Source organism: Elephas maximus, chromosome 10, assembly GCF_024166365.1.
Source record: "Elephas maximus indicus isolate mEleMax1 chromosome 10, mEleMax1 primary haplotype, whole genome shotgun sequence".
Lineage (NCBI taxonomy): Eukaryota > Metazoa > Chordata > Mammalia > Proboscidea > Elephantidae > Elephas > Elephas maximus.
Window position 1 is genome coordinate 77,730,066 of NC_064828.1, and position 23,169 is coordinate 77,753,234.

General features: G+C 39.7%; 1 protein-coding gene across 8 annotated transcripts in view; it reads left to right on the forward strand.

Moving 5' to 3' along the window:
* FUT8 (fucosyltransferase 8) overlaps window positions 1–23,169 on the forward strand; it is a 367,182-nt gene that overhangs the window by 49,600 nt on the left and 294,413 nt on the right. Inside the window, exon 1 of one of the 8 annotated variants that reach the window (XM_049899433.1) lies at window positions 14,279–21,991. The exons of the other annotated variants lie outside the window; for them this stretch is intronic. The gene's annotated coding sequence lies outside the window, so the exon portion shown is untranslated. Of the gene's footprint in view, window positions 1–14,278; window positions 21,992–23,169 lie in introns of those variants that run through there. 8 annotated transcript variants of the gene reach the window in all.

Here is a 23,169-nt window from a genome sequence, read left to right on the forward strand (position 1 = left end):
TCTTTTCCTACATGCGTTTTTGAGTTCAGCTTCTTTTATTGAGATAAATTTCATTGCTTTAAATTACTGTGCATTTTTATGCAATCCAGGTAATAGAAGTAAGTTCTTAAGAAGAACCAACCTTGAATATTGATTATTTCACAGTCCCAAAGGCTTGGAAAAGTGGAAAGAAAATCATTTTGCCTTCAATTTGAGTGATTTTTTGGATCAAGGTTTAGATAAAGCAAGGATAATTACATTTGTTTGGAAAAGTTTGTTCCAGTGCAGGTTGGTACAAAAGCTTCAAAATACAGATGATCCTTTCATCTTTAAATTATGTCCCCAGAGCTCTTAGATCTTGAGAAATTGGTGTTGGAGTTTTGGGGCTGGAGGAAGACAGGTTGAGAGGTTCTAGGTTCTAAAACTAGACCAGTTTCACTTTAATTTTTTTTGCATTGGGATTCTGTTTAAAATTTTATCTAAAAAAAAAAAAAAAAAAGGATTGTGTTTATAAACTTCAGACTTATCTTTAGAACTTATTTCTGAGTAGCTCGGTTAGTTTTCTCACACAGATTATTAGTGCTGACATTTATTTTTGGGTTCATCTATTTTATACACAGTTATCGAGTATAGCATTTGTGGCAGGCACTGACTGGGTGCTGGGTATGAATAAGACAGAAGGTGGACATCGACAGACATAGTCCCAGTCTCTACCCTATGTACCATCTAATTTCAGATCTTACAGTCTAGCAGAATCTCCTCTACCCTTCAGCTAGTCCTGGATCAGCTTCCTAGCATCTCTGTTCCAATCCGCAAATTACTGCCCTAAACAAAAAAACCAAACCCGTTGCCGTCAAGTTGGTTCCATCTCATAGCGACCCTATACGACAGGGTAGAAGTGCTCCATGGAATTTCCAAGGAATGCCTGGTGGATTCGAACTGCCTGCCTTTTGGTTAGCAGCCAAACTCTTAACTACTGCACCACGAGGGCTTCAGTTATTGCCCTAGTGACATTTAAAAAATTTTTTTTTAAGTTTCGTCTTTTTAAAATAATTTCAGACTTGAAAAAGAGAATAGTACAGAGAATTCTGTATCTTTCATCCACTCCCCTCAAATATTACTATCTTACCACATTTTTATTATCATTTTCTCTTAACAACAACAACATAGACCTTGTTTAAATATCCCCTGCACTAGTATTGAATTCAGGGTCATGAGTTGCATTTAGTTCTCACTCTAGTTTCCTTTAATTTGGAAAAGTTTCTCTGTCTTTTACGACGTTGACAATTTTGAAGAATATAGGCAGAATGTCCCTCAGTTTGGGTTTGTATAATGTTTTCTCTTGGTAGAATCAGGTTAGACATTTTTGGCTGGGATACCACAGTGGTGATGTTGTGTCCTCAGGGTGTTATATCTGGAGATACATGATATTGATTTGTCCCATCACTGGTAATTAACTTTTAACAATAGCCTATTTTCTTCACTATTATCCATTGCCATGGAGTCGATTCCAATTCCTAGTGACGACCCTATAGGACAGAATAGAACTGCCTCAGAGGGTTTCCAAGGCTGTAATTTTTACAGAAACAGACTGCCACATGTTTTCTTCTGCAGAGCGACTGGTGAGTTTGAACTGCCAGCCTTTTGGTAAGCAGCTGAATACTTAACCGCTGCATTACCAGGGCTCCTCTTTCTTCACTATAAAGGAACTATTTTTTCCTTTGTAATTAATAAGTATCTTTGGGGAAATACTGAGACTATCTAAGCTTCCTTTTTTCTCATCAGACTTTCATTCACTATGATTGCATCTCTTTGAGGAATTTTGACTGAATCAGTTATTAATATCATGGGTGCCAAATGGTAAATTTTAACTCTTAGTAGTTAACATTTTAATAATGCACACATGCATGCACATACATGAATTCTTGTTTTACTCAGTGCTATCAATTTACTATCATTTTTTATTTTAATTCTCAGATTGTTTTTCAGTTTTGGCCAGTGGAAGATCTTTCAAGTTAACTGCTGTGCCTTTAAGACCTATTTTCCTCATTCTTTGAGCCTTTTCTTACTTTCTGGTACAAAAGATGTTCCAGGTCCATCTTAACCACTAGCTGCTTGGCTGCTAATGGAAAGGTCAGTGGCTCGAACCTACCAGCTGCTCCATGGGAAAAAGATATGGCAGTCTGATGCCATAAAGATTACAGCCTTGGAAATCCTGTGGGGCATTTCTACTCTGTCCTACAGGGTCACTGTGAGTTGGAATCAACCAGATGGCAGTGGGTTTTAAGGTAGAATCAGCCATTTTTCCAAGGAGTCGCAACTCCTTTTAGTAGAGAATAGTATGGTGCCAGTTGTTGTGCTCATTGCTACAGGGTGTCATTGCTTCTAAACTCTCTCAGTTGATAGAGTTAGGTAATACATACACATGTATGTGCATACACATACACAAATATACATATATATTTATATCTCTGTATGTTTCTATATATCTATATATCTGTAATTGTGAGTCCAAATTGATACCTCCAATTTTAATTAATACAACAGGTGTCACTCTTTTTTAAATAATATTTTATTGTGTTTTTGGTGAAGGTTTACGCAGCAGTTTAAATCCCCATTCAGCAATTTCTACACAAATTGTTCAGTGGCATTGGTTACATTTTTCGCAGTGAGTATACATTCTCAATATTTCTGTTCTGGTTGTTCCGTTTCCATTAATCTAGTTTCCTTGCCCCTTACATTCTCATCTTTGTTTTAAAGAAATTGTTGACTGCTTGGTCTCTTATAAATGATTTTTTAAAGGAGCACAGTACTCATGGGAGATAATCTTTATTTCGTAAACCAGTATGTTATTTAGCTAAAAGGCAACCACAGGGCCTAGTTTCGGTCAAGATTTAAATAGTAGCTCAGGGCAGTAATCTCAGGGAGTCCTCCAGTCTCAACCACTCCAGTAAGCACCCCCCTTTTTTTTTTTTTTTGGAATTTGAGGTTCTGTTCCACATTTTTCTCCCATTCTTTCAGGGTGCATCTATTGTGGTCCTGATCAGAATGGTTGGCAGTGGTAGCTGGGCACCATCTAGTTTCTTATGGTAGATGAGGCCATGGTTCATGTAGACTAATTTCTTCTCTGAGCTGTGTTTCCTTCTTTCTCTTTTGCTCCTGATCAAGTAGAGATCAATAGTTGTATCTTAGGTGGCCAATTGCATGCTTTTCAGACCCCAGACCTTCTTCACCAAAGTAGGATATAGGACATAAACTTTATGGACCATATTGTGCCAGTTAACTGAGATGCCTCAGGAGACCATGATTCTAAGCCTTCAGACCCAGTAAATCAATCCTATGAGGTATTTGGTTATGTCTAAGAAGTATCCATAACTATGCCCTCATGTGCTTTATTGTATATATGAACATATATGCATACAGCCACATACATGCATGTGCATATGCCTATATATATGTATGTATACTCAAATATACATATCTGTACACATGTATGTCTATATATATATGTACATGTATAAAAAAATACATGTATACCCCTCATATATTTTTTAGTTGTTGTTGCTGTTGTTTCAAAATTATATATGCCATGGTAAAGCAAAAAACGACCCGCTGTTGTCAAGTCGATTTCGACTCATAGAGACCCTATAGGATAGAGTAGGACTGCCCCATAGAGTTTCCAAGGAGTGGCTGGTAGATTCAAACTGCCAACTTTTAGTTAGGAGCCGTAGCTCTTAACTACTGTGCCACCAGGACTCCATGTATATCATAGCAATTACCAAAAGTTCCTTTTTTCTTGTGTATATTTTGGTGACATTGTCTTCATCAGGCTGTGTACACTTCACCTTCATTTGGTGTTACCTTTCTCATGACCAAAAAGAATAAGTGTCTGCTATGTAGAGAGTGAATTCTCCTCCCCCCACCAACCCCAATCCCTGGTAGCCACTAATGAAGATTAGTTTCTATATATTTGCCTGCTCATGTCATTTCATAAAAGTGAGAACATACAATATTTGTTTTTTTGTGATCAAACTGTTTTTCTCAACACAGTGTCTCCAGGTTCATCCATGTTACAAGATGTTTTCGGGAGCTGATTTTTATTGCTGAGTAGTAGTCCATTGTATTTATGTACCACATTTTACTTATCCGTTCATCTGTTGATGGGTACTTAGGTTGTTTCCATCTTTTTGCTGTTGTGAACACTGCTGTGATGAACATAGGTGTGCGTATGTCTGTCTATGTCATTTCTGTTAGATCTGCTGAGTCATATGTCAGCCCTACCTCTGGTTTTTTGAGGAACAGCCAGACTGTTCTCCACAATGTGTTCTCCACATTTTGCTTTCCACCTAGCAGTGAATGAAGGTTCTAGTTTCTCCACATTCTCTCTCACACTTGTTAGTTTTCTTTTTTTAAATCTTAGCCATCCTAGTAGGAGTGAAATGGTATCTCGTGGTTTTGATTTGAGTTTCTCTGACGGCTAATGACGTTGAGCATCTTCTCATGTATCTGTTGGCCATTTGAATATTCTCTTTGGTGAAAGTCTGTTCATGTCCTTTGTCCAGTGTTTGACTGGGTTATTTGTCTTTTAATGGCTAGGTTGTAGAAGTTTTCTGTGTATTTTGGATATTAGACCCTTATCAGTTATGCTATTCTCAAAGATTTTTCCCAGTCTATAGGTTTTCTCTTTACTCCTTTGATAAAATCTTTTGGTGAACATAAATATTTAATTTTTATGAGGTTCTGGTTTTCTGTTGCTCATGCATTTGTTGTTGTATTTGATAATCTATCATTGGAGAAAGTGAGGGCCCAGAGCTTTGCTCTTGTTTTCTTCCAAGAACTTTATGGTTTTAGATTTAACATTTAGGTTCTTGATCCATTTTGAATTAGTTTTTGTGTATGGCGTGAGGTATGGATCTTGTTTCATTTTTCTGCATGTGGGAATCCAGTTTTGCTAGCTCCGTTTGTTGAAGAGACTGTTCCTTTCCCACTGAATGGATTTGGTTCCCTTGTTAAAAATGAATCGACCATAGATGTTTGGATTTATTTCTGGATCCTCAGTTCTTTTCCATTGGTCTGTGTCTATCATTAAACCAGTGCCAGGTTGTTTTGATTACTATAGCTGTGTAATGTGTTTTGAAGTCAGGAAGTATGAGTCTCCTATGTTGTTGTTCTTCAAAATCGCTTTTGCTTTTTGGGGTCTCTTATCTTTCCATATGCAGTTGAGGATTACTTTTTCCATTTCTGTAAAGAATGCTATTGAAAGTTTGGGATTGCGTTGTACCTGTAGATTGCTTTGGCTAATATTGACATCTTGACTTCCAATCCATGAACTTGGGACATCTTTTCCATTTATTTAGGTCTTCTTTAGTCTCTTTCAGCAGTGTTTTATAATTTTTATTGTGTTAGTCTTTCACATCCCTGGGTAAATTTATTCCTAGATATTTTATTCTCTTAGATGTTATTGTAAATGGAGTTGTTTTCTTATTTTCCTTTTCAGATTTCTCATTACTGGTGTATAGAAACCCAACTGATTTTTCAGTTTTGACCTGGTATCCCACAACTTTGCTAAATCCCTCTATTAGTTCTAGAAGCTTTTTAGTAGATTATTTGGAATTTTCTGTATATAGGTTCATATGCTGTGAATAGTTTTACCTCTTCCTTTCTAATTTGTATATGTTTATTTATTTTTCTTGCCTTCTTGTTCTGGGTAGGACGTCCAGTACACTGTTGAAAAGGAGTGGTGAGAGTGAGCATCCTTGTCTTGTTCCTGTTTTCAGGGGATGAGTTCTGAATCTTTCTCCACTGAGTATAATTTTGATTGTTTGTTTTTCATAAATGTTCTTAATCATGTTGAGGAACTTTCCTTTTATTCCTACCTTGTTAAGAGTTTTTATCAAGAAAGGGTGCTGGATTTTATCAAATACCTTTTCTTCATGAAGTGAGATGATCATGTGGTTTTTTTCCTTTGTTGTATTAACGTGGTACATTACATTGACTGATTTTCTACACAGGGTTCTTTCTAATCTTCCCCTTTTCATTATTTCTAATTCTCTTCTCTGACATTGAGAAACCTGGCTCTGATTATTGAATCAGATTAAAAGTATTACAATACATTTACTTATTTACTTGATTCTAGAAATATATAGAAGATAGTTTGAGAATTGATAACCCGTACCACTAGTAAAAACAAACTAACTAGTGTTCTTGTTTTCAGTGTGAGGGTATATAGGCAAAATACTGCGTTCAAGCGTTACTTCAGCTAGTTTTCCCCAGTGGCCTCTCCCCTTTTAGTGTGGGTATGTTTTTAATCCATTTTAGGGTTACCTCTCCCCCATTCTTGTTTATAATTTTTTTAAAATTTGTGAAACATGAACATAGCTTCAGGAGTCAGAACTATATAAAAAGTTATATTCAGAAAGTGTCATTCCCTCACCTTTTCTACTCCGTTCTCATATACGCTGTGGTAGGCCGGAAAACGGTCCCTCAAAAGATATCCATGTTCTAATCCCTGGAAATTTTAAGTCTTACTTTATATGAAAATAATTTCTTTGCGGAAGTGATTAAGTTAGGGCCCTTGAGATGTGGACATTTTCCTGGATTGTTATGGTGGGTGCTACATGCAATCACAGGTATCTTTATAAGAGAGAGGCAGAGAGAGTTGACTCATAAGAGAAGGCAGCCATGTGACCACAGAGCAGAGATTGGAGTGATGGGGCCACAAGCCAAGGAATGCTGCCAGCCACCATATGAGAACTCTGTTTAGCCTTTGAAGAACTGCCAGACTTTTCAGCAGTGGCTGTGCCATTTTAAATTCCCACCAGCAGTGTATGAGGGTTCCAGTTTCTCCCATTCTCATCAGTAGTTATTGTGAATCTTTTTGACTACAGCCATCCTAGTGAGTGTGAAGTGGTATTTCATTGAGATTTTCTCATTTCTCTGATGGTTAATGATGTTGAGCATCTTCTCATGTGGTTTTTGGCCATTTGTATATCTTCTTTGGTGAAATGTTTATTCAGACCTTTTACCCATTTTTAAATTGGGTTATTTTTGTTCTTAGTTATTGAGTTTTAAAAATTCTTTATGTAGTCTGAATAGAAGTCATATATCATATGTATAATTTGCAAATATTCTGTCCCAGTCTATGACTTTTCTTTTTGTTTACTTAGTAGTAGCTTTTGAAACGCAAATTAAATTTGATGAATCCGTTTCTCTAGTTTTTCTTTTAGCGATCCTGATTTTGGTGTCATAGTTTTTTTGTTTTATAGTTTATAATTTTTATAGTTTTAGCTTTTACATTTAGGTCTTTGATTCATTTGAGTTAATTTTTGTGTATATTGTTGTGTAAGGATCTAAATTAATCTCTTTGCATGTGTATATCCAGTTGTTCCAGCACCATTTATTAAAAAGGTTGTCCTTTCTACATTGAATTGTCTGTCTTGTCACTTTTGTTGAAAATAAAATGGGCATAAATGTAGGAGTTTATTTCTGGGTTCCCAATTCTGTTCCATTGATATATGTGTGTCTGTCCTTACATTGAATCGACTCGATGGCACTGGGTTTAGGCTTTGGTTTGGTCCTCATATCAGTAACATACTGTTTTGGTTACTGTAGCTTTATATAGTAAATTTTGGAATTGAGAAGTGCAGGGTTGTCCAAGTTATTCTTCTTTTTCATGATTGTTTTGTTTATTTGGGGTTCTCCACCTTTCCATATATATTGTATGCTCATCTTTCAATTTCTGTAAAAAACCTGCTGAGATATTTGATAAGAATTGCATTGAATCAGTTGATCACTTTGGGGAAAATGCTTGTCTTACTAACATTGAGTCTTCCGATCCATGAACATGGACTAGATCACCAATTATTATTATTTTTTAAATTAATCTTTAGTTTCTCTCAGCAAAGTTTTGTGAATTTTTTTTGCTGCGTACGTCTTGTACTTCTTAAATGTTTTATTCTTTTTGATGCTATTGTGAATGAGATTGTTTTTCAAATATCTAATTTCATTCTTGGGTTGTTTATTGCTATATGTTGAAATACAATTGATTTTTGTATATTTCATCTTGTTTCCTATCATCTTGCTGAACTTGTTCGTTAGTTCTAATAGCCTTTTGTGTGCGTGTGACTGCGGCTATATTCTGTAAGATTTTCTGCGTATAGGATTATATTTCCTGTGAATAAAGAGAGCTTTCTTTCTTTTCCATCTGTATGCCTTTTATGTCTTTTTCATGCCTGATTGATGTCGGGAGGAAAACATTGTCTCTCACCATTACATATGACATTGGCTATAAGTTTTTTTTGTTCATATTATTGTGTCTTATTAGGTGAGAGTTTACAGAACAAATTAGTTTCCCATTCAACAATTTATACAGTCTGTTCTGTGACATTGGTGGCTGTTGGTTTTTCATAGGTTTTTTTTTTTTTTAATCACGAATGGATGTTGGTTTTTGTTAAATGCTTTTTGTATATCTGTTGATACGATCATGTGGCTTTTGTCATTTATTCTTTTAATATTGTGTATTACGATTTTTTTTTTCAGATGGTAAATCAACTTTGCGTTTTGGGGATAAATTTCACTTGGTCATGTTGAACAGTCTGTTTTATATGTTGCTAAATTCAGTTTGCTTTTTTTTTGGAAGGGATTTTTGCATCTATATTCATTAGAAATATTTATCTGTAGTTTTTTTCTTGTGATATCTTTGTTCAGCTTTGGTATCAAGTAATACTGGCCTCATAAAATAAGTTGGGAATTGTTCCCTTTTCTATTTTCTGGAGGAGTTTGTTAAATATAGGCATTATTTCTTATTAAACATTTGATAGAATTCACCAGTGAAGCCATCTGGGCCTGAGCTTTCTTTGTGGATAGATTCTTAATTACCGATTCAATTTCTTTACTTATTAGAAGTGTGTTCAGATTTTTTGCTTCTGTTTGAGTCAGTTTTGGTAACTTTTTTGTCTTTGTAGGAATTCATCTAACTTGTCTAATTTATTGGCATAAATTTGTTTAGAGTATTCCTTGAGGTGGCAGAAACAATAAGGTGCTTGACTACTAATTGAAGGGTTGATGGTTCAAATCCAACCAGAGATGCCTCAGAAGAAAGCCTTATTAATCTACTTCTGAAAGGTCACAGCCACTGAAAACCCTATGGAGCACAGTTCTACTCTGCAACACATGGGGTTGCCTTGAGTCAGAATCGACTGGGCAGCTGGTTTGGTTTTATTGGTTTATTCCTTTATAACCCTATTAATTTCTGTAAGTGGTGTCCCATGTTTTAGTCCTGATTTTGATAATTTGTGTCTTCCTTTTTTTTCCTTGGTAGGTGTAGCTTAAAGGTTTGTCAGTTGTTGATCTTTTCAAAGAACCAATCTTTGGTTTCATTAATTTTTTGTTTTCTATTTCATTGACTTATCTTATAATCATTATTATTTCCTTCCTTATGCTTGCTTTGGGTTTAGTTTGTTCCTTTTTTTTTTTTTTTGCATTTTTAAAGAAGCTTAAATTATTGAGTTTAGATCTTTGTTTTTTATTGTAGACATTTATAGTTATAAATTTTCCTGTAAGCACTGCTTTAACTTTAGTTCATAAATTTTTATTTGTTGTGTTTTTATTTTCTTCACTTCTCAAAATTATAAAAATATTTCTCTTGTGATTTCTTCTTTGGCTTGTGAGTTAGTTAGAAGTTTGCTGTTTAATTTCCTAATATTTTTGGTTTCCCAGATTTCCTTTTTGCCCATTTCTAATTTGATTTCATTGTGGTTGGAGAACATACTTTGTATGTTTCAGTCATTTTAAATTTATCGAGACTTTTTTTTTAGGCCTACCATATGGTCTGTCCTGCAGGATGTTCCATGTGTGCTTGAGAAGAGTGTGTATTCTGCTCTTGTTGGGTGGAATGTTCTATAAATGTCAGGCCAAGTTGGTTGATATTATTGTTCAAGTATTCTGTTTCCTTAATGGTGTTTTGTCCAGTTGCTGTATACATTATTGAAGTCCCTAACTATTATTGTTAGTAGTCTGTTTCTCCCTACAATTCTTTTAGTTTTTGCTTTATGTATCTTGGGGATCTCTTGTTACATATGCACTATAATTGTTGTGTATTCCTGATAAATTAACTCTCTTATCATTAATAAATATCCTTCTTTGTATTTACTAACCTTTTAGTCTTAAAGCTTATCTTTTTCTCCTGATATTAATAAAGCCGCTTAGGCTTTTCTTTTGGTATTATTTGCAGGTCTATCTTTTTCCATTCTTTTAGTTTTAACCTTTTTGTACCTTTGAATATCATGTACGTTTTTTGTAGGGAGCATATAGTTGGATCTTGTTTTTTTTTAAAATTCAGTCTGACAATTTCTTTTTTGATTGGAGTATTTAATCCATTCACAGTGTTGTTGTATCTGTGACTGGATTTTTGTCTAACATTTTACTGTTTTTATTTTCTATATATCTCATGGCTTTTTTGTTCCTGTGTTCCTCCTTTATCACTTTATTTTGTATGAACTAGATATTTACTAGTCTACCATTTTAATACCTGTCACGGATTGAATTTTGTCCGGCAGAAATATGTGTATCAGTTTGGCTAGGCCATGATTCCCAGTATTGTGTAATTTTCCACTGTATTATCACCTGATGTGATTTTCCTATGTGTTGTAAATCCTGTCACTATGATGTTAATGAGATGGATTAGTGGCAGTTATGTTGATGAGATCCACAAGATTAGATTGTGTCTTAAGCCAATCTCTTTTGAAATGTAAAAGAGAGATGTGAGCAGAGAGACATTGGGACCTCATACCGCCAAGAAAGCGCCAGAAGCAGAGCGTGTTATTTGGACCCAGGGCTCCTATGCGGAGAAGCTCCTAGACCAGGAGAAGATTGATGACAAGGACCTTTCTCCAGAGCCGACAGAGAGAGAAAGCTTTCCTCTGGACCTGGTGCCCTGAATTTGGACTTCTAGCCTACTAGGCTGTGTGAGAATAAATTTCTCTTTGTTAAAACCATCCACTTGTGATATTTCTCTTATAGCAGCACCAGATGACTAAGACAATACCTTTGTTGACTTTTTTTTTTTTTACTATATATTTAAAGTGATTGTTCTAGGCCCTAAAATGTGGATCTTAATTTATTGCAATCTACCTCAGAATAATACCACCTTAATTTCCGTAAAATATAGAAATTTCACTCCTATATAGGTGTCATCTCTGCCTCTATGTATGTTGTAAAACCAGCGGTACTGTGCTGTACTTATTGCTTTATATTGTTTTTAGCCTTTTAAAGAAACTAAGAGAAGAAAAATATTCGTAGTCTTTTATGTTAACTACTCTGTCCTATAGGGTCGCTCTGAGTAGGCATTGACTCGATGGCACTGGGTTTTTTTTGGGTATGTCTTTACTATTTACGCTTTTCTTATTTCTTTTTGTATAGTTGAATTATCTTGTTCTAATGTTGCTTCATTCTTCCCATTTTCATGCTAATTTTGCTACATATGTTACATCTGTATATATTCTAAGACTAACAATAAAATTTTGTAATTATTGTTTTATGCAGTTGTCTTTTAGATCAGTTAAGAAAGGAACGGTTAAAAAACATAAAACACATTTATACTATCTTTTATGATTATAAGTCTATGTAATTACTTTTACTGGTATTCTTTATGTATTTACGTAGATTTGAGTTACTGTCTGGTGTACTTCCTTTAAATCTAAAGAAATTCTTTGGTATTTTTTGTTAGGCAGGTGTATTAGCAGTAGATTCTTTCAGTCTTTCTTTATCTGGGAGTGTCTTTGTTTAGCTTTTATTCTTGAAGTATAATTTTGCTACAGATAGGATCCTTGGGTACAAAATGATCGTGTGGACTAGGATGTCACTGAAGATGTGTTTGAGGAATAGAACAAATGTAGATACTGATTTGGAGATAATGTAGAGACAAATGTAAATGAGTTTAAATTAGTAGAGTTGGCACAATTAAGAAGGAAGCAATCCGAGAAGATTACTCAGAGATAATCTGAAACACAGCTGTCACAGGAGGAAGAACGTTGCCCATAATGTAGTGGTGCTGGAGATGGCCCAAGTGGTGCTGGAGACGGCAGCTTAGGCAGATGTACCATGCTGTCCCTCTGTGGCAAAGACCCGAGAAACCAAGTGAAACAGATACAGATCAGAATGCTGGAACCCTGAGCTTCAAATGGAAGGATAAAGATTTAGATTGAATACTGATTGGAAAAAGAAATTGAATGAAAACGGTGAAAGAGGAGAGATGTGGAACAGAGGTGCTCTTAAAGCCAGCCCAGCACAGCATGGCCATCTTGAGACAAAGTCAGCAGTGATCCTAGGTGAGGGGCACAGGAAGGCAACTTAATGGAATCACCTATAGGAGATAGAGAAACTATGTAGACATACCTGGAGTGAAGCAAGGTTAGCAGAACATGAACAGATCTAAGGAGGGAAAGTACAGGAAAGAGGGTGAGAGCTCCAGGATTCCTGGTGTCCACAGAGCAGGCAGGGAGCCAGGATCCAGAGACAGGACTACTCACCAGTGCGGTAGTCCCTAACCATTAGGGTGGGTGGCACACATGGAGTAATAGATCCGTACAGTGTCACAGAAGGTCCCCCACCTGACTGGACTCTGGGAAGCACCCCCTCCTCACACCCCTGCTACCCCCGGCTGAGTGGCAGAGAGCACCCTGCTTGTTCCTGGTCACCTGCCAACCCTGCACTCCCTGGTGAGTGTCAAAGATTGCCCGTGTACTCATAGCTGCCTGCTACTCCTACCCTCCCCCTGGCTACGTGACAGATGGTGCCCTGTGCACACCTGGCTGCCCACTGCCCCTGGCCCCCAACCCTCCCCTGCCAAGTGACAGATAGCCTCCCATGTATTCCCAGTCACTTGCTGCCACCACCTCCCCCGACTCCAACTGAGGGGCAGAGCACCCTCTGTGGTCCCAGCTGCCCCCGCCCGGCCCCACTGAGTGGCAGGGAGTGCCCTGTTCATTCCCAGTTGCCTGCCAGCCCTGTCTACACCCCCACTCCAGGCCAAATGGCAGAGAGTACCCCGTGCACTCCTTGGTATCCCCATCCCTCTGAGCAGCAGGGGGAATGCCCTGCATGCTACTGGTTGCTTGCCTCCCTGGCTCCCTTCTGGCTGAGTGGCAGAAAGTGCCCCATGCACTCAGGATCACCTGTCATCACCAACCCCCCCGTCTAAGCATCAGGGAGTGCCCTACATGCTCCAGAGGCAGAGAGCACCCTGTGTTCTACTGGTCGCCTACTTTCCCCTGACCCCACACACTTCTGGTTGCCTGCCACCCCTCTTCCCCCAGCCAAGTGGCAGAGAGTGCTCCATGCTTCTAGTCACCTGCTACATACCTCGCCTGCCACCCTGATCCCCCTGGAAAAGCATAGAGCACCCCGTACCCCAATCACCTGCCACACCCACCCCGCCTACCACCTTGCCCACCCACGAATGCCATCGTGTACTTCTGTGCCACTGGACTGATGACAGGGAGTGGTCTGCCCCCGCTTTTAGCCACACTGCACAGTGAACAGCAATGTGCAGTTGCCCTGCCCGCCGATACCCTGCTCACCTAGAGATAGATGATGAACACTCCCATGCCGTCAGACAAGCAATTAGCAAAGCACACCTGTCCTACCTGCCCTGATATATCAAAACAAAGAAAACCCAAAAAACCAGGACAAAACAAATATACATACATACATGCAATAAATAAATATGTAAATAAATAAAATAGCACATCAGTACTCTGGAGGCAGCAGGCAATTGAAAATCATCTGAAAAAACAGGATCCAAAAAGAAACCTCTTTGTTGTTTCTGACTCATAGCAACCCTGTAGGACAGAGTAAAACTGCCCCATAGGGTATCCAAGGAGTGGCTGGTGGATTCAACCTGTTGACGTTTTGGTTAGCAGTCTTAGCTTTTAACCACTGCACCACCAGGGCTGAAAAACAACAACAAAACAAACAAACAAAACAATAGGATCAGGTGGCTCAAATAAGTGAACAAAAATAAAGGGGCAGAAAACCTTCCCAAAGAGGAAATTGTAATGGAGCTACCTGAAAAAGAATTAAAAAAAGCTTATGTATAGAAAGAATCCTTAAAGAGATCAAGGAAAACAACAAAAACTGAGGAAAACAGATTAAACCCTAGAAAAGTTCAGGAAAACAATGCAGTAAGAAAATGACAGAGTAGATAATTAGAAACCACATAAAAACAGCAACTAGAAATCCAGAAGATAAACAATAAAATATCAGAAATATGGTAATAAAAAAGTAATTAACAGAAGGACATAGAAATAGAATTGAATCAATAGAAGAAATAATCAGGGAAATAGAGAACAAATCCCTTGACAATAATTTGTTTGAGGAGCAATCAGGAAAAAGAATGAAGAAAAATGAAGAAACTAAGAGTTATGTGGAACACTGTTAAAAGGAAGAATTCATGTTTAACTGAAATTTCGAAAGAGGAGAGAAAAAAAGCATGGAGAGAATTTTTGAAGATTACTGACAGAAAACTTCTGTAATATTATGGAAGATGACATCCTAGTGTGGGTTCTCTAGAGAAGCAAAACTAGTGAAGTGTATATGTGTATGTATATATACAGGGAGCGGGAGAGAGAGATTGATTGATCTCGAGGAAATGGCTCACATGGCTGTAGAGACTGGCAAGTCCCAAGTCTGTGGATCAGGTGTAAGGCGGGAGGCTTCTCCTGATTCATATAACTGCAGGGGGTGATTAACCCACGACTGGCACGTCAGATGGCAGGCTGCTGGCTCATGGGCTGCAGAGGCTGACAAATCCCAAGATTCGCAGGCAGTATGGCAGGCCGCTGGCTCAAGTTCCATGAACCAGAGATCAGATGATGATGAGCCAAATGCAAGATCCAGAGCAAGCAAGCAAGCTTTGCCAGAATATCCATATATATACTGGATGCAGGCCCACACTGCCAAGGAAATTCCCCTTACAACTGATTGACTGGTCACATCCTATCACATCATGGAGGATGCCTGCATCATTACGTAATTGCCAAATTACATCATTATACAACCGCGAAACTACTGAGAATTGTGGCCCAGCCAAGTAGGCACACAACCATAACCATCACAAGCCACCCCTTGTCAACACCTCCTTAAACCATACACAGTCTCTAAATAAAGACAATTACAAAGTCATGTTATGCCTGACATAACTAACATGTATACAACTGAAAACACACTAGCCCTATTTACATCTTACATTTTATAAATGAAGAAAACAAAAATATTTGATACACATATATAAGGAAGAAATACTCATAGCAATTACAGTCCTCGTTTCTGCAACTGGTCGTGTGGTTGTAACTAGTATTTAGAACTACCTTCTTCCACCATCCATTCTGTATTTGCTTTACCCTTAGCAAGCACCTCAGTTGGTCATGGTTCTTTCCCTGGTGGGGTGACCCAACCCTTCATTACTGAAGGGTCTGGGGCATTAGTAGTCATGTCGGAATTGGGTTGCTGTAGTTTTCCGTTGATTTTAATCACGGGGCGTGATAGTACTAAGAGACGCCCTAAGGGATCTCCTGTATTCCAGACATACTCTTTTTTAATTCCATCGTGCACTATCAATCTGATTTCCTGTTGATAGTCAGGGTTAATCACGCCAGTCGATATGGTAACACACTTTTTTTGCCTGTTGACTCAGAGGCATGAGGAGCCCAAAGTGGCCGGTGGCATTCTTAACTTCCAGTTAAATGGAAATGCCTCCAGGTGAGGTCATTTCTCCCTTTGGAACTAAGACCTCTACACCCACAGAGCATAGGGTCACAGATACAGGAAGCAACAATTTGGTGAGTAAGTTCTTAGGGGTAATAATGGTACCATTCCCATCTCCACCCCTTGATTCCTGAAACTGTGAATTCTGGCTATGGGAGAAACAGCACTGTATATTGGATGCTAGTTTAGAGCATATACAGCCTCCTGGAGAACATTGCCCCAACCTTGCAAAGTGGTGCCACCTACTTGGTGCTGTACTTGTGCCTTTAGAAGGCCATTCCATCGCTCTATCAAGCCAGCTGCTTCAGGATAATAGGGAACATGATAAGACCAGTGAATTCCATGAGCATGGGCTCAGTGCTGTACTTTGTTTACTCTGAAGTAAGTCCCTTGATCTGAGATGGTGCTCTTTGGAATACCATGATGGCGGATAAGACATTCTGTGGTACAGAGATGGTAGTTTTGGCAGAAGCATTGCATGCAGGGAAGGCATATTCATATACAGGGTAAATGTCTGTCCCACTAAGAACAAAACGCTGTTCTTTCCATGATGGAAGCTGTCTAATGTACTCAACATGCCATCAGGTTGCTGGCTGATCACCTCGAGGAATGACTGGTTTCCACAGAATGCCTCATTGTACCCACCTGCTTGTTAAAATCCTGCCCTAAAGAGGGCATTCTTGGTGCGCAGTCACAAGAAACACAAAAAACTTCACTTCTTTGGCCCTTTTAGAGAAGCCTGTGCACAAACCTCTTCCTCATACCTCCTAGTCACCAATTTTCTAATCATGTTCCTCCCAAGTGCCTGACCATTCAGCCAAACTATTGGCCATAGCCCACGAATCAGTATATAATCACACATCTGGCCATTTCTCCTTCCAAGCAAAGTAAACAGTCAGGTGCACTACTCAGTGTTCTGCCTGTTGGGAGGCTTTCCCTTCACCACTGTCCTTCATGGAGGTCACAGAAAGGGGTTGTACTGCTGCTCCTGTCTACTTTTGAGTGGTAACTGTGTATCGCACAGAACCATCTGTAGACCAGGCATGAATTTTTTCTCTTCCTGAGTCAATGAATCATAAGAACTCCCCATAAGGCCATAGGTGCAGACTTGGAAGGGCACGTTATGTGAGGGAAGGAGAGACCATGGGAATTTGGGTCACTTCCTCATGCAACTTGTGTCTTCAGGTCTTGCTCAGGCCCAGTTTTGTGTATACCTCTCCCATTTAATGATGGAGTGCTGCTGTTCGTGTCAAACTTTATGGCTCTTTGGATCGGACAACACTCAGGTCATTATGGGCAGCTCAGGCTGCATGGTGACTTGGTGGTCCATGGTTAAACGTTCAGTCTTTACTAATGCCCAGTAACCAAAAGCTTTTTCTCAAAAGGAAAATAGCTATCTGCAGAGGGTGGTAGGGCATTGCTCCAAAATACTAAGGGTGTTCACTGTGATTCACCAGTAAACCAAAACAAAACAAAACAAAAAAACAAAAAACCCAAACCTGTTGCCATCAAGTCGATTCCAGCTCATAGCAACTCCATAAGACAAAGTAGAACGTCCCATGGGGTTTCCAAGGAGAGTCCTGGTGGATTCAAACTGCCAGTTGGCAGCATGGGCTCAGTGCTGAGCTCTTAACACACTAGGAGGCTGCCAAAGACCGAAAACAGCATCTGTGTCTGCCACTGATACTTCAAGTACCATTGGATCAGCTGGATCTTACACAGGACCCTTAACTGGTAGCAGAGCCTTCTCTTGTTCTGGGTCCCACTCAAAACTAGTAGCTTTTTGAGTCATATGATAAATAGGCTGGAGTAGCATACCTGAATGATGGATATGCTGCCTTCAAAATCTAGAGGTGCACCAGGTATTGTGTAGGAGGGGCCAGATGCAACAACTTATCCTTTACTTTAGAAGGAATATCTCAACATGGCCCCCACCACTGGACCCCTAGAAATTCCACTGAGGTGGAAGGCACCTGGAAACCCTGGCAATGTAGTGGTTAAGAGCTGTGGCTGCTAACCAAAAAGTAGCCAGTTTGAATCCACCAGGCAGTTTTGGAAATCCTATGGGGCAGTCCTATAGGGTCGCTATAAGTTGGAATCGACTTGATGGCAATGGGTTTGGTTTTTGGTTTTAGAAGATACCTGAATTTTTGTTGGGTTAATTTTCTACCCTCTTACACTCAAGTGTTTTACCGGTAATTCCAGAGTCACTGGCACTTCTTTTTTACTAGATCTGATCAGCATAATGTCATTAAGGTAATGGTAATGGACCAGTGTGACATCTTATGGAAGAGAAAGGTGATCAACTTCCCTGCTGACTAAATTACATCACAGAGCTGGAGAGTTGATACACCCTGAGGTAGGACAGTGAAAGTATATTGCTAGCCTTGCCAGCTGAAGGCAAACTGCTTCTGGTGGCCCTTCAAAACAGGTACTGAGAAAAAGATATTAGTCAGATCAGCAGCTGCATACTAGATACCAGGAGATGTATTAATTTTCTTATGCAGTGAAACTACATCTGGAACCAAAACATGTTGCCATCGAGTTGATTCCGACTCATAGTGACCCTGTAGCAACCCCCCATAGGGTTTCCAAGGAGCCGCTGGCAGATTCAAACTGCACACCTGTTGGTTAGCAGCCCAGCTCTTAACCATTGCTCCACCAGGGCTCCACATTTGGAGCAGCAGCTCAATTGGAGTCACCACCTGGTTAAGTTTTCAGTAATCTACTTTCATTCTCCAAGATCTATCTATTTATTGCACAGGCCAAGTAGGTGATTTGAATGTGTATGGGGTGGGAATTACCACTCCTGTATCCTTCAAGTCCTTGATGGTGGCAGTAATCTCAACAGTTTCTCCAGGAGTGCCATATTACTTTTGGTTTACTATTTTCCTACCGTAATAGCCCTTATTCCACATGTCAGGGATCCAGTGTGTAGGTTCTGTCAGTTGCTGAGTATGTCTATTCCAATTATGCATTCTGGAACTGGGGAAATCACTACAGGATGGGTTCGAGGACCCACTGGACCCATTGTGAGGTGGACATGAGCTAAGACTCCATTAATAACCTGATCTCCATATGCTTCCACTCTTATCAGTGGACCACAGTGATGTTTGGGTCTCCTGGAATTAGTGTCAGTTCAGAGCCAGTGTCCAGTAAGTCCCAAAAAGTCTGATTGTTTCCTTTTCCCCAGCGAACAGTCACTTTGGTAAAAGGCTGTAGATGCCTTTGGAGAAGGGTTGGTGAAAGATTAACAATATAAATTTTTGGAAGTGTAGTGGGTCCTTCCTCAAGGAGACCTGGCCTCTTCTTCATTCAAAAGTTTGTAGGGCTGTGACTCTATTCTGGCGATTCGAGTTAGACTGCTGTTCACTTGACTTAGAATTCTTCCACTTGTACGGATCAAATAAATATCTTGTAGATTTCCCATCTGGTTCACTCCTAGGGACACCACGATTAAGTAGTGAATGCCATAAGTCCAATAAAAATCAGACCGTTCTGATTATCCATTATGGTAACCATGCCCAACTTGTCTTTGTCGATCAAGGGCTGCCTCTTGGCTCTTACCACCACGGGGTACAATCAGTGCCATTGTAGTTAGGTATCTTAATTCAGTTCCTGCCATCAAACCTGACTTACATAAAATAGCAATCACAGCAGTCTTCAAGGATGCTGGGGCTCTCTTCAGATTTTTTTTCCTCACTGTTGTGGTAAAAGGTGTGTCCTTTGGGCACTCCATGTGTGTTTCCATGGGTCCAACCTGTTAAATCCACTCTAACATGCCAATTTCCCCAAACCTTTGGATACATTCTTCTTTTACAGTACACCAAAGCAGGTCTGGTACTTAAACTTGATTTTGTGTAGACCAACACGTAATCCATGCTTTAGCAAACCCACCGAATAAACTATCAGATCCTTTCCTGATCTCTCAAGCTGAAGCATTGAATGAAGAATCTGTGCTTAGTGGGCTCATATGAATAAACTTGGACTGATGCAACTTTATATTCCTTGTACTATTATCCCACACCCTTAATAGCCATTACTACAAATACTCCCCAGGCTTTTTCATCTTCCCCCCCACCCCCAGGTTTCTGTTTGTACATATTGGAAAAATCAAGTGGTTCTTTTGGAGTGTAGCGTAACTCCTCCTGTGTCACACTTTAAAGTTCACTTTTTGGGGCTCACTGGGAGTTTAGTTATAGGCCTAGAAGCAAAAGCGGGTGGTGGGGTTGGGTCCTGGGAATATTCAGCAATTACTTATAAGGCATCTACTGAAGGCGTTGCTATAGGCAATGATTCTGACTCTGCCTCAGGCCATGACTCAGATTCCACCCCAGGCAGTATCTCAGACAAAGTCTCTTCAGATACAGCTGGGTTAATCTCATCAGGTGAAGATAGAAGGGATAGTGGTTTTGCTTTGGATGGTAGTTTAGCAGAGAGAGGTGGAATAATCTCTTCAGATGGGAGTAAGAGGGCTGGTTCTGGTTGTAGGAGTGATTCAATGGAATGTGGGGGCTCAGTGTCCCCAGCTTTCTGATTATCTGCCCGTACGGCCCTATCCCAAGTTTCAGGATCCCAATCAATGCCCTCACTTTAAGTTCAGGCACCACATGAGGCTGGGAATTCAGTTGGTGTCGTAATTCAGCCACTCTTATGGTAAGACTCTAGGTTTGGTTTTTGGCAATATCAGCTCTGTTGCTATAAGAAATAAGGCTTTCTTTCAGGGCACAGTTGTCAACTTTGAGATCTTCCGTGCGGTGCGGTGCTTGAGCTGTGATTCTGAAGCCCTGAGCTCTTGTCCTTTTTTTTAACCAGTTTGTCTTCTGAAAGTAGGACCAAACAACCAGCTTCCCTGTACTTCTCTTTCTGACAAAATTGTAGAAAGTTTCAAACATAAATCACTGAGAGACTTGCTTCTTACCAATATTTGATCTATTTGTGGTGATATTTTGCATATTGTCATCTGACACCACGGATTAACTGTGCCCTTTTTGCTATTGGAGGCAGTCATTAGCTTCTTTAAGACTAGTCAGACCTGGGAACCAATTTAGAAAACTCGTCCTTATGATTTTCTTTCTCTAGAACAGAGAATACCAGAAGGATGTTTACCTGTGTTTTATTGATTACGCAAAGGCATTTGACTGTGTGGATCATGACAAACTATGGATAACACTGCGAAGAATGGGAATTCCAGAACACTTGGTTGTGCTCATGAGGAACCTTTACATAGATCAAGAGGCAGTTGTTTGGACAGAACGAGGGGATACTGATTGGCTTTAAAGTCAGGAAAGGTGTGCGCCAGGGTTGTATTCTTTCACCATACCTATTCAATCTGTATGCTGAACAAATAATACGAGAAGCTGGACTATATGAAGAACAGGCCATCAAGATTGGAGGTAGACTCATTAACAACCTGCGTTATGCAGATGACACAACCTTGATTGCTGAAAGGGAAAAGGACTTGAAGCACTTACTAATGAAGATCAAAGACCACAGCCTTCAGTATGGATTACACCTCAACATAAAGAAAACAAAAATCCTCACAACTGGACCAATGAGCAACATCATGATAAATGGAGAAAAGATTGAAGTTGTTAAGGATTTCGTTTTACTTGGATCCACAATCAATAGCCATGGAAGCAGTAGTCAAGAAATCAACAGACACATTGCATTGGGCAAATCTGCTGCAAAGGACCTCTACAAAGTGTTGAAGAGCAAAGATGTCACCCTGAAGACTAAGGTGCGCCTGACCCAAGCCATGGTATTTTTAATCGCATCATATGCATGCGAAAGTTGGACAATGAATAAGGAAGACAGAAGAAGAATTGACACCTTTCAATTGTGGTGTTGGCGAAGAATATTGAATATACCGTGGACTGCCAAAAGAACGAATAAATCTGTCTTGGAAGAAGTACAACCAGAATGCTCCTTAGAAGCAAGGATGGCGAGACTGCATCTTACATACTTTGGACATGTTGTCAGGAGGGATCAGTCCCTGAAGAAGGACATCATGCTTGGCAGAGTACAGGGTCAGCAGAAAAGAGGAAGACACTCAACGAGGTGGACTGATACAGTGGCTGCAACAATGAGCTCAAGCATAACAACGATTGTAAGGATGGCTCAGGACCGGGCAGTGTGTCGTTCTGTTGTGCATAAGGTCGCTGTGAGTCGGAACTGACTCGACGGCACCTAACAACAACAACAGAACCACTCCTGGTACCAGATGTCTTACGCTGGATTTTCTAAAGAGGTAAAATCAGTGAAGTGTACGTGTATATGTATGTGTATTTGTATATATGTTTGTATGTATATGTATATGCATATGTGTGTGTGTGTATATATATAAAGCCAAAATAACCCATCCTGTTGTCATCAAATTGATTCCGACTCATAATGACTCTATAGGACAGAGTAGAACTGCCCCATAGGGTTTCCAAGGAGTGGCTGGTGGATTTGAACTACTGACCTTTTGGTTAGCAGCTGAGCCCTTAACCACTGCGCCACCTGTGCTCCATATATATGTAATGCATATTTTATTGTTATTAGGTATGTTGAGTCATTTCTGACTCATAGTGACCCCATGTACAACAGAATGAAACACTGCCTGGTCCCATGCCATCCTCACAGTCGTTACGCTTGAGCCCGTTGTTGCAGCCACTGTGTCAATCCAGCTCGTTGAGGGTCATCCTCTTTTTTGTTGACCTTCTGCTTTATCAGGCTTAATGTCCTTCTCCAGGGACTGATCCCTCCTGATAACCTGTCCAAAGTGTGTGAGATACAGTCTTTCCATCCTTGCTTCTAGGGAGTATTCTGGTTGTACTTCCTCCAGGACAGATTTGTTCGTTCTTTTGGCAGTCTGTGGTATATTCAATATTCTTAGCCAATACCAAAATTCAAAGGCGTCAATTCTTCAGTCTTCCTATTCATCGTCCAGCTTTTGTATGTGTATGAGGTGATGGAAAACACTCTGGCTTTGGTCAGATGCACCCTAGTCTTCAAGATAATGTCTTTGCTTTTTAACACTTTAAAGAGGTCTTTTGCAGCAGATTTGCCCAGTGCAGTGTACCTTTTGATTTCTTGACTGCTGCTGCCATGGGTATTGATTGTGGATCCAAGTAAAGTGAAATCCTTGACAGCTTCAGTCTTTTCTCCATTTATTATGGTGTTGCTCCTTGGTTCAGTTGTGAGGATTTTTGTTTTCTTTATGCTGAGGTATCATCCATTCTGAAGGCTGTGGCCTTTGATCTTCACAGGTAAGTGCTTCAAGTCCTCTTCACTTGCAGCAAGCAAGGTTGTGTCATCTGCATAACACAGGTTGTTAATGAGTCTTCCTCCAACCCTGATGCTGCGCTTTTCTTCAGATAGTCCAGCTTCTTGAATTGTTTGCTCAGCATAGACATCAGATAGGTATGGTGAAAAGATACAACC